This window comes from Lathyrus oleraceus, chromosome 1 (assembly GCF_024323335.1).
Source record: "Lathyrus oleraceus cultivar Zhongwan6 chromosome 1, CAAS_Psat_ZW6_1.0, whole genome shotgun sequence".
Classification (NCBI taxonomy): domain Eukaryota; kingdom Viridiplantae; phylum Streptophyta; class Magnoliopsida; order Fabales; family Fabaceae; genus Lathyrus; species Lathyrus oleraceus.
This window is the reverse complement of record NC_066579.1, coordinates 291,930,617-291,940,646: the sequence shown is the minus strand read 5'-3', so window position 1 is coordinate 291,940,646 and position 10,030 is coordinate 291,930,617.

Sequence of the window (10,030 nt, the reverse complement as noted above, 5' to 3'; positions counted from 1 at the left end):
AATTGTCCTCAATGGGCAAACAACAATGATAGCATCACAAAAAGCAAATGAGATGATCATGCATTAATGGCAATTGATGATGATAGATGCATAACATATAAGCAAGCAAGTGCACATGAAGCAATCAATCAATCAATGAATAGCAAACAGCACACTCTATAGCCAAACAATGGGGGCTCATACAAGAGGGTTTGACTTTAAAAGTCCACTGTAATAGGTAAGTGTCGCTCTTAACCTGGCCATTGAGGGGCTCAGGTGAAGCAGATGAATAGGAAATGAGGGGTGTGCCTCATTGCTTCAATCTCAAATCAGAGAGAGCATCAAAGAAAGTGTGGGAGTTCAGAAAGTGGAACTCTCTCCACATTATTGACTCGATTAGATCTTGGGTATTTATCTCATTGCTTCAACCAGGTACTGGGAGCAAAGAGAGGACACACTGAATAGTGGGGGATAGATTACTTATCCCTACCTTCCACCAATTGCCTCAAATGAGGACTTTTCCTGCTTGGGACAAATATAAACAAACACAGGCATTGCCTCTTAAGGAGGACTTCAGACAGTTTGCCCGGTCAAATAACAGACCGGGTCTCCAGACTACATGAAGAAGAAGTAATTATACCTCAAAGCAAATGCTAAAAAGCAAAGCAAGCAAGTTCAAAGAACTTAAGCAACTAAAGTACCTGCAAAAGTCAAACTCATTAGTAAACAAGTCAACAGTCAAAATCAAAAGAAAATAACCCAAAAGTCAACCACAGAGGGACCAATTGTGCAAGGCACAAAGACTCAAGCATATGAGTCACCTACAAAACAAAGGTTAGCACATCATATAATTCAACTCAAACAAATATTTGAATGATCCTCAAGGCATTGGTGCTTAACCTGAAACAGATGAACTCAACATAAGCTTTGAAGACCACTAGGACTAGCCTAGGGTCAAAGATGAAAGAAAAAGTCAAGGCAGCAAGGAAAAGTCAACCCAAACCAATTCTAAACATTCAAGAAGCATTCTCAATTGGATTCATAACCAAATCATGCATCATGGTCATTTCATATGCAAAAGGATGCAAAGCATGGCAAGAGAAGCATACAAAAGTCAACAGCAAAGACTTCATTCAAAAGTCAACTCAAACAATCTCAAAAATTATGAAATAAATCACACTCAATCCTAACATCTAACATGGTGTACATGTAAAATTTCAAGGCATTTGGATGAGAGGGAGGCAGTCAAGTAAAATCATGAAGTTAAATCAAATTCAAGTAAGCATGGTGAAAGTCAACAAGCATGGGTCAACTTCAAAAAATCATATCAATTTGAAAACAGAAGAGAAATGAATGAGATTAACACCATTGCAAAGCTTGAGATGTCTAGTTATCACATATGAAATTTCATGGTCATACAATAAGATTTGAGAATTTCACAAAGGATTTGGCAAGGCATAGCACAAAAAGTCAACAAATGACCAAGTATGGAAGAAAATTCACAATCAAATAGAAAACAGCATCATTAATTCCAAGAAAATTCATACATCAATTAGACATACAAGGGATCAATCATGCAAAATTTCAAGTGATTTGGATAAGAGGAAGCATGTGAACAAAAATTGGGAACATACATGTTCATGTTGTGACACCAAATTCAACACATAACTTCAAAAAATCATAACTCTCAATCCACAAATGATAAATGCACAAACTCTATATGGAAATGAAGATCAATGTGTCTAGTTTCACCATAAAAAATTTCAAAGGCATTGGATACAACATAACAATTTCACAAAAGGAATGGCACAATGTATCATTTTGGCATACATGTAAAGAAAATAATTACCAATTAAAATCCAGCCAATGAAAAATTAATTAAAATTCACCATAAAATTCTAGACACATTCATGAGTATGAGGAAAAAATTTCACAATTTTTGGATGAAATGTGAAGGAGAAATAAATTGTGGAAGTTTGATGAATAATTGATGAAATATGAACAAGATGACATGGTAATTGGTCAAATAAAGTCAACAGGATGGCAAACTGGTAATTCCGGGCTCATTAACCTAAACTACTGCGTTTTGGCAAGGCAAAACGAAATGTTCTGATTGGCTCCCAGCCAATAGAACAGTGAAACGACCAATGGAGCAAAATTCTGGTTTTAACAAAACCCTAGGGTTTCTAACAGCAAGGTTAAGGCATTTCATCCAAACATCAGCATAAACTTGACCAACATAAAACGGCATAGCATCCAGCAATGTTCACCCATCAAGCAATCAACAACATTCATCAGCATCAACAATCATCATGCAATCAACATGCAAACATAACCAATCAAAATCAACACAAAGCATGTGGAATTTCTGTTTTAGCTGAAAAATAGCAAAGTTCAACAGCATAGCAGCATGGCTCATCATCATGTAACCAAACAAAACAAACAACAGCCAATGTTCATGCAGCATTAAGGTGGTAACCAGGTGAATCATGACATGAACAACAAGGCATACACAAGCAGGAAAAGTTATGAGCATAGTTGGTCGTAGCAGCATGGTTCTACTGTATGGCTCATGGTATTTTCAAGCATCCAAACAAAACTTCGACCAACAAACACCATGCAATCATCATGTAGGCAAAGTCTGGACAGGGCAAGTATTTTAACAGCACATGTACACATTCATCATCCAAGTTCATCATCATGTCGAAATTAAACAACCACAAGGAAACCACATGGCAACACACAACAAAAATGCAAGTTCTGTTTTTTCAAATAGCAGGGCATTGACAGCAGTGGTATTCATCATCATCATCAAGCAAACAGCAACCAACATGCATCTTCATGAAATCATCAAAATAAAATCTGACAGTATTCCACATACAGCATGGCAAATAGCAATTATGCAACACCAAAACACGATAAACCAAACACACATCACATGAATTTCTGGATAGAGCCAAGGTTTAAACAGCAGCAAAATGGTTCCAGCATGGTAAGCAATCGAATCATGAACAACAACATCAAACATACAGCAAATAATCATGGCATGTGGATATCATACAAATATCATACGGCAGAAATCCAACAAACCAAATGGATCTTCTGGACAGCTCATCATAACAGCAACATTGGCATTACAGTAGGTCCAATCATTCATGTTCATTAACCAATAAAACTCAAACAGCCACATGGACACCACATGATAATACACTCATGAGGTTTATGCAACATATAACACACAGCAACCAAAACATAGGCTGGATTTTTGGAAACAGTATGAGGGTTGGCTTATGTAGCAACACAATTAACATCATCATTCAAACAACAAGAAAACAGCAACAATCAACAACATTCAACACATCCAGCAACAATAATCCAACAGGCCCTGCAACAACTATCATTATAGAACATCAACCAACATTGGAACAAGCATGCTCATGGGAAATTTCAACCAAGTTTAGCCAACATCTAAACAGAACCAAACAACAGCAACATCACACAATAACAGCCAGCATACTCATGTGTTACCAACATCAAACAAAATGTCTTGACCAAAACACACAATCAGCACAGCATTCAAGCATCATTCCCAAGCTCAATATCAATTGAAATTCGAACAAGGCAACAGCAGCAGCAAACAATCAACCATGAACAAAATAAAACTAACCAGCCTCAATGCTCATGCAACAACTAACATCAACTAACATCACTCAACAACAGCATAAGCACAATCATGGGGATTTCATAGGCAGAGTTCTAGGTCCAAGCATAAACAGCATACACATTTTAACCCTGTGGAAATTTGGTTATGAAGAAATGGATGAAACAGTGGTATTTTGAGGTTGCTACACTTGAAAAGATGACCCTTGTGCTTTGCAATGCTGAATACTTGAAGAAGGTAGGTTCAAAAATGCTTGGAACACTCAGTAGCTCCAACTGCCATTATTGTGTGCTTTGAAGAACAGGACATGAGAAACGATTCCAGCTAGTGTTTGATGATGGCAATGATCTCAGAAATATGTTTAAATGAAGAACAATCAAGGTTTGTTCAAGGGTCTTTGGTGTTTTTGCTCTGAAAATCTCAATCTGCAGAATTGCAAGAAAGAGTGGATGGAAGTTTTCTGTGGTATGGTTGCAGTCTCTAGGGTTTGTTTGGACAGAAAAACCTTTATATATCACCTGTTTAACATCCCTTAATTAAATGGTAAGCTTGTTTAGTGTAAATGCACTCATTTGCATTTTTGCTAATTATGTCCAAATGAAATGGAGGTGTGTGTTTTGCTGAGAATTTGGGCTGGGCACAGGCTGTACAGACTGTATGTTTGTGCTGTTTTTATTCTGTACTAGCATGCTGTACCTGATTTGTTCAAATGAAGCCAAATGCCAATTTTGTCCATTTTGCATTTTGATTCAAAATGATGGGAAAATGGTGGTATGATGATGGTTTAGGACTTTGAGCAAGTTTCAAATATGATTTTAAACCTTTCCCAATTGGCCAAAGTGAGAAAAAATGCATAAATCAAAAAGTCAACTGTGAGTCAAACTTTGATTTTTAAAGGAATAGGTCCAAAAATGCCATTTTGAATGGCAAGGTTTTAGGTCATGAAATTTATATTTTTGGAAAGAGGATGAAAAATGTGGTTTGTAGGAAAAAACCCCATCAAATTTGGCCTTATGGTTTGAGAGATATGGCTTGTTGAAGTTCAAAAATTGGTGAAAATGATTTGATCATATCTTGACAACTACACATGGGATTTTGATGTTCTTGGACTTTTTGAAAATGGGAAGACAAGATCTTCAACTTTCATGTTGGGCAAAAATTCATTTGGAGCTTGTATCATGATGTAAGTTTAAGATCAAGAAGTTTCCATTTTTGGCAGTTGAAATTACAGGTCCACTTTCTATTTCTGGAAAATTTCTGATTTCACTTGATTTTCTTCCATGATGAAGTTGAACATGATATATGAGGCTTACACAAGTATGAATGAACTCCTTCAAATCAATTCTATCCATCAAATCTTGATTAAATCAACAGTTGACCAAGTTTGACTTTTCTAGGGTTTTGGACTGATTGATGCACTTCTGATGAATTCCAAACCCTAATTCCTTGAGAAATTGATTTCAAATGATGTCACAAGATGTATGAACTTTTGATTATTGATCATGATGCCCAAATTCCACAAGAATGGCCATCATCCATTGCTTTGACTGATCAATGACTGACTTTGACCTAATTGCTGATGATTGCTTCAACTGCAAGCAACAAGGTTAGACTGACAATATTTTTGTACTTTTTGAATGATAAACATATGAAAGCAAAGATATACAAATGCAAAGTATGCTTGGTGATCAAGAAACAAACCACAAGGCAAACCAACCCACTAGGAGGGGACAAAGGCATGCAATGATCCTTGAGGTTATGATGTGAATGATATGGGCCATGAGGGATCTTGGGGCCAAAATTGGGGTCTTACAGAGACTACGACTCGAGCCTAGAAGTTGTCATGCATACGATTCCTAAGTTAAGGTTTCTAATCCTAACTTGCACAGGAAGCAAGCTATCCTAAACAGCACATGAGCAAACACAAGCACAAGTATCACACACTATATGCAAACAATTGGCTGACACAAGGCTGGGCTTTAGTCAAGGGGTCATGTCAACCTCGACAAACAAGCCAACTGGAATGGGGTGTTTTGAGCTCTTAACCCTAACATTGAGAGTTAGGGTGAAGCAGATGAAATGGGAGATGAGGGTAAGACCTCATAGCTCTTATCCCTGGCCTGGGAGAGCTTGAATCAAAGAATGTGTGGGAGTTCAGAATGAAGGAACTCTTCTCCACAAATGACTGACTCTATGGACAAGATTTTGGTTTTTTATTCAAAGTGCATCAACACATGGTGTGAGCAAAGTGAATGACACAACTGAATAGCAGGGGATGGATTACACATCCCTTGTATCTTCCAATTGCCTCTTAAGAGGACTTAACCTGCTTGGCACAAAATTAAACAACCACAAACATTGCCTCTTAAGGAGGGCTTCAGACAGGTGTCTGCCAAAGTAACATGACAGGTCTTCCAGACTACATGGAGATCAAGGAAAATACCTAAGTGGTATGCCAACCACAAGCAAAGCAAAGCAAAGTTCAAATGAACTTAAAGCAACTTAGGTACCTGTGGAAACAACTAAACCAATCAGTACAGAATTCAGGCAAACAGACAACAGTCAATATCAAACAGACAATCCCAATATACAACACATAAGCCATAAGGTAAACTCAAGTGAGTTATCATCAACCTACAAAACAGAAAATGTTAGCAATCAAAAGCAAATATCAATATTCAAATGATGAAGCAACATCAACCATGGAGATTAGATGCTTGATCCTGAAATTCAAAGCTCACATGTAAGTACATACCACTAGGTCAAAGCCTAGGGTCAAAGGTGAAGAAAAAACTTCAAAATAGGAGCTGAAATTCAACACAATGCAACTTCAAAGACATATTAACATGTCCTAAAAAGGACCAAAACAAAATCATCAAGCAAAGGCATTTCATGTGCAAAGGAAGTCAAAGACCATTTCAAAGCTCACACATGATCATCATGAATGAAAATTCCAAATCAAAACAGAAATGATTCAAATAATTCTGGAAAAATTCATGAACATTCAACGCATCCAATACAATCAACATACAAAAAATCAGAAGCATCAAAGATCATTTGGCATGGAAATTAAATTGCACAAGTTGAACAACCAAAGGTGTGACACAAATTGTCACACCATACAAACATGTGCATAAAACAGAAATGGTAAATGAGAAAAATACCAAACTAAGCCTAAAACATCCATCAATGTGTCAAGAATCCTCATGTAAAATTTCATGTCAATTGGATTAAAATCAAGCATTTCATGATAGGATGAATGGAGCAAGGTCACAAGTGTACACATGATCACAAAGTCTAGCACAATCCAAAATCCAGCCATGCACAACTTCAGAATTTAACATCATAAAATTCTAGACAAACAGAGGATCATGCTACAAAAAGTTTGGAATTATTTGAGTCATTTTTCAATTAGATATGAATTTTAGAAGTTGGAAGAAAAAATTGAAATCAAACATGATCAAGCATGGAAAATAAGGAGGGAAATGTGAAAATGATGAAACATTTGAAAAATGGCATGCGTTGAGGATCGAACACGGTACGAATTCAAATGAGCGCGCGCCAGGCCAATACGCTGCCGTTTTGCCTGAAAACCCTAGCGAACCCAGAACGGACGCTAATCCGTCACAAAGTCGTCGCTACCATGAAGATCTTCATCTTCCTCATGAAGATGAAGATGAACAGTATGAATGTTCATACACATTTTCTAGAATTTTCCAGATTTCTCCAGATTTCATCAAAAAGCATACCAAATCAAAGCTCGTGCAATGTACATCAATAATCCATGGTCAATTCATGCTAAAAATCCTATATTGTGCAAATCGATCACAAAAAAAGTTTGACATTCAAAACTTCAATCAAGCATATCTCATTCAATAATCTCCTATTTCACACGAAATTTTCACCAGAATCATCAGCAACATGAGATCTACAAGAATATGTGCATGAATTTCAAAATTAAGAGATTCGAAACTTGACCTCTTGAAGAGCAGATCCTTGAATTCGCACGATCCAAAGCCTTGAATGATCCAAATCCACTCTATAACACTTGTAATGATGTTTGATGAAGAGATTGAAGCTTGGCAGGTGCTGGATCTAGCTTAAATCAGAATCTCCATCTTCACCTTCATGAACTTGCTATGCACAATTCTTGGTCGAATTCAACAATCTAACACTTGATCTGTACTCAATTCACACCAGAGAACAGGAATATAGAAGAATATTGCAATGTTCTTTGAAGATTTTTCAAGTTTTGGTTGAGAGAAAAAATGGAGGGAAAAATTTCTAGATCTCAAAAATGGTGAAAAGTGATTAACCTCTTGAAATTCTGTTATGATTTAGTATATATATGATGTGCTAATCCACTCTTAATCCAAATTAGGCATGGTTTAGTTTAAATTAATCAAGATAAGGTGCTGTAGGTGTTTAATTGGCTGCATTATATGGTAAAACACTAGCTGGATTCTAATGTCTTGACTGATGTCATGACATGGTGTGTATGTGTGACTGCATTGTAGGTTAGAATATCTAACTGTACTCTGATGTCTTGACTGATGTCATGACACACTTGAGTAGTTACTGCAGGATTAGCTAATACAGGATTTATTGAATGTCAAACTGGATGTTGTGACATTCATCCCTGTCAGCAGATATTAAGGAATAGAACAGCTGGTGTTCTGTTAGAACTTAGTATTTATTTCCAGTATGGTTATCAAGGAAATACCAGACCTGGCATAAGGCCTACTGACTGAATGTCAAGCTGGATGTTATGACATTCATCATTGACAGCATATACTGAACGATAGACAGAGTGGTGTTCTGCTATACTTCAGCATGTTTCTTAGTCTGTTCTTCAAGAGGATAACAAAACTGACTTAAGGCCAAATGTGTAAATGTCAAATTGGATACTTTGACATTTATTAATGTAAGTTGTTACTGTAGTATGGTCATCTTGGTCATATACAGGTCAGCAAAATTGTACAGTCTGTTTTCTGGAAAAACAGACTTAGCATATGATCCTTGATGTCAAGCTGAATGTCGTGACATTCATTCCTGACAGCATATGCTATATTGTAGGTTGTTCAGTTTTCTGTTTCAGCTTTTTCTCAGGCTATTCTTCAGGGATTCATTAGCTGAGAGAAAATCCAGGAAATCAACAACCAAGCTACATTTAATGAACCTAACAAATAGCCTATTTGTTAGTAACCTAGATGTGGAATTTAGGGGAACTCGCGTGACCTTAATTTCAGGAGAATACAAGTGCAAAGGCCCAAGTACTGCAATATAAAAGGAAGTCGTTCCTTCATTCAGAACTAGGGATTTTGAGGCGTGAAGATTTAGTGTGTCCATCATACTTCACTGCTGTATTTTTGTGAGTCTTGTATTAGACATATCTTGTAAGCCAAGCCATTATCACGTAGATGATTGCTTTGGCATAGGGTGTTCATTGAGTTGTAAGTGTTGTGTCGCTCAAAGCTTTTAAGCGTGAGTGCTGTGTATCTTGATTAAAGTTGTTAAGCACAATCAAGAGTTGTTTGAAGTGTGACTTCAAAATTGTCTTTAATATTGATTAAAGGTAGTAATCACTGAGGTGATTGAGGGGGAGTGAGTAGGAACTCTGATCTTAGAGTAAGATTGAAATTGCATTGGGTAGGGATTAAGTGAAGAATTGTAAACGGGTGAGTTTAGCTTTGAATTAATACTACTGATAGTGGATTTCCTCCCTGGCTTGGTAGCCCCCAGATGTAGGTCATGTTGGACTGAACTGGGTAAACAATTACTTGTGTTATTTACTGCACTTACTTTTAAGTTCTGCATAATTCTTGTTTGTGCAGAATTGGATGTCATAACAATCCGTGTGACATCTAAAGTCTGATAACTAGAATTTCAATTGGCATCAGAGCAGGCACCCTGCCTGTTAATTTCTGGGTGAGATCTAGGGAAGTTACTTTCTAGTACCATGGACAAGGATATAGGACACTCAAATAGACCACCCATGTTGGATGGCTCTAACTATGATGACTGGAAGCCTCGTATGATAGCCTTCTTAAGGTCTCTAGATAGTAAAGTCTGGAGAGCTGTCAACAAAGGATGGGAACATCCAACAAAGACAGGTGAAGATGGAGTCAGTGTGCAGACTCCTGAAGAAGAGTGGGACAAGGAGCAAGAGGCATTAGCTCTTGGAAATTCCAAGGCCTTGAATGCATTGTTCAATGGAATCAGTAAGAACATCTTCAGGCTGGTGCACCACTGTGGACTAGCTAAGGAAGTTTGGGATACCCTCAAGGTAACTCATGAAGGTACTTCCAAGGTGAAGATGTCCAAACTTCATATGCTGACCACCAAGTTTGAAAATCTGAGGATGAAAGAGGATGAGACTATTCATGACTT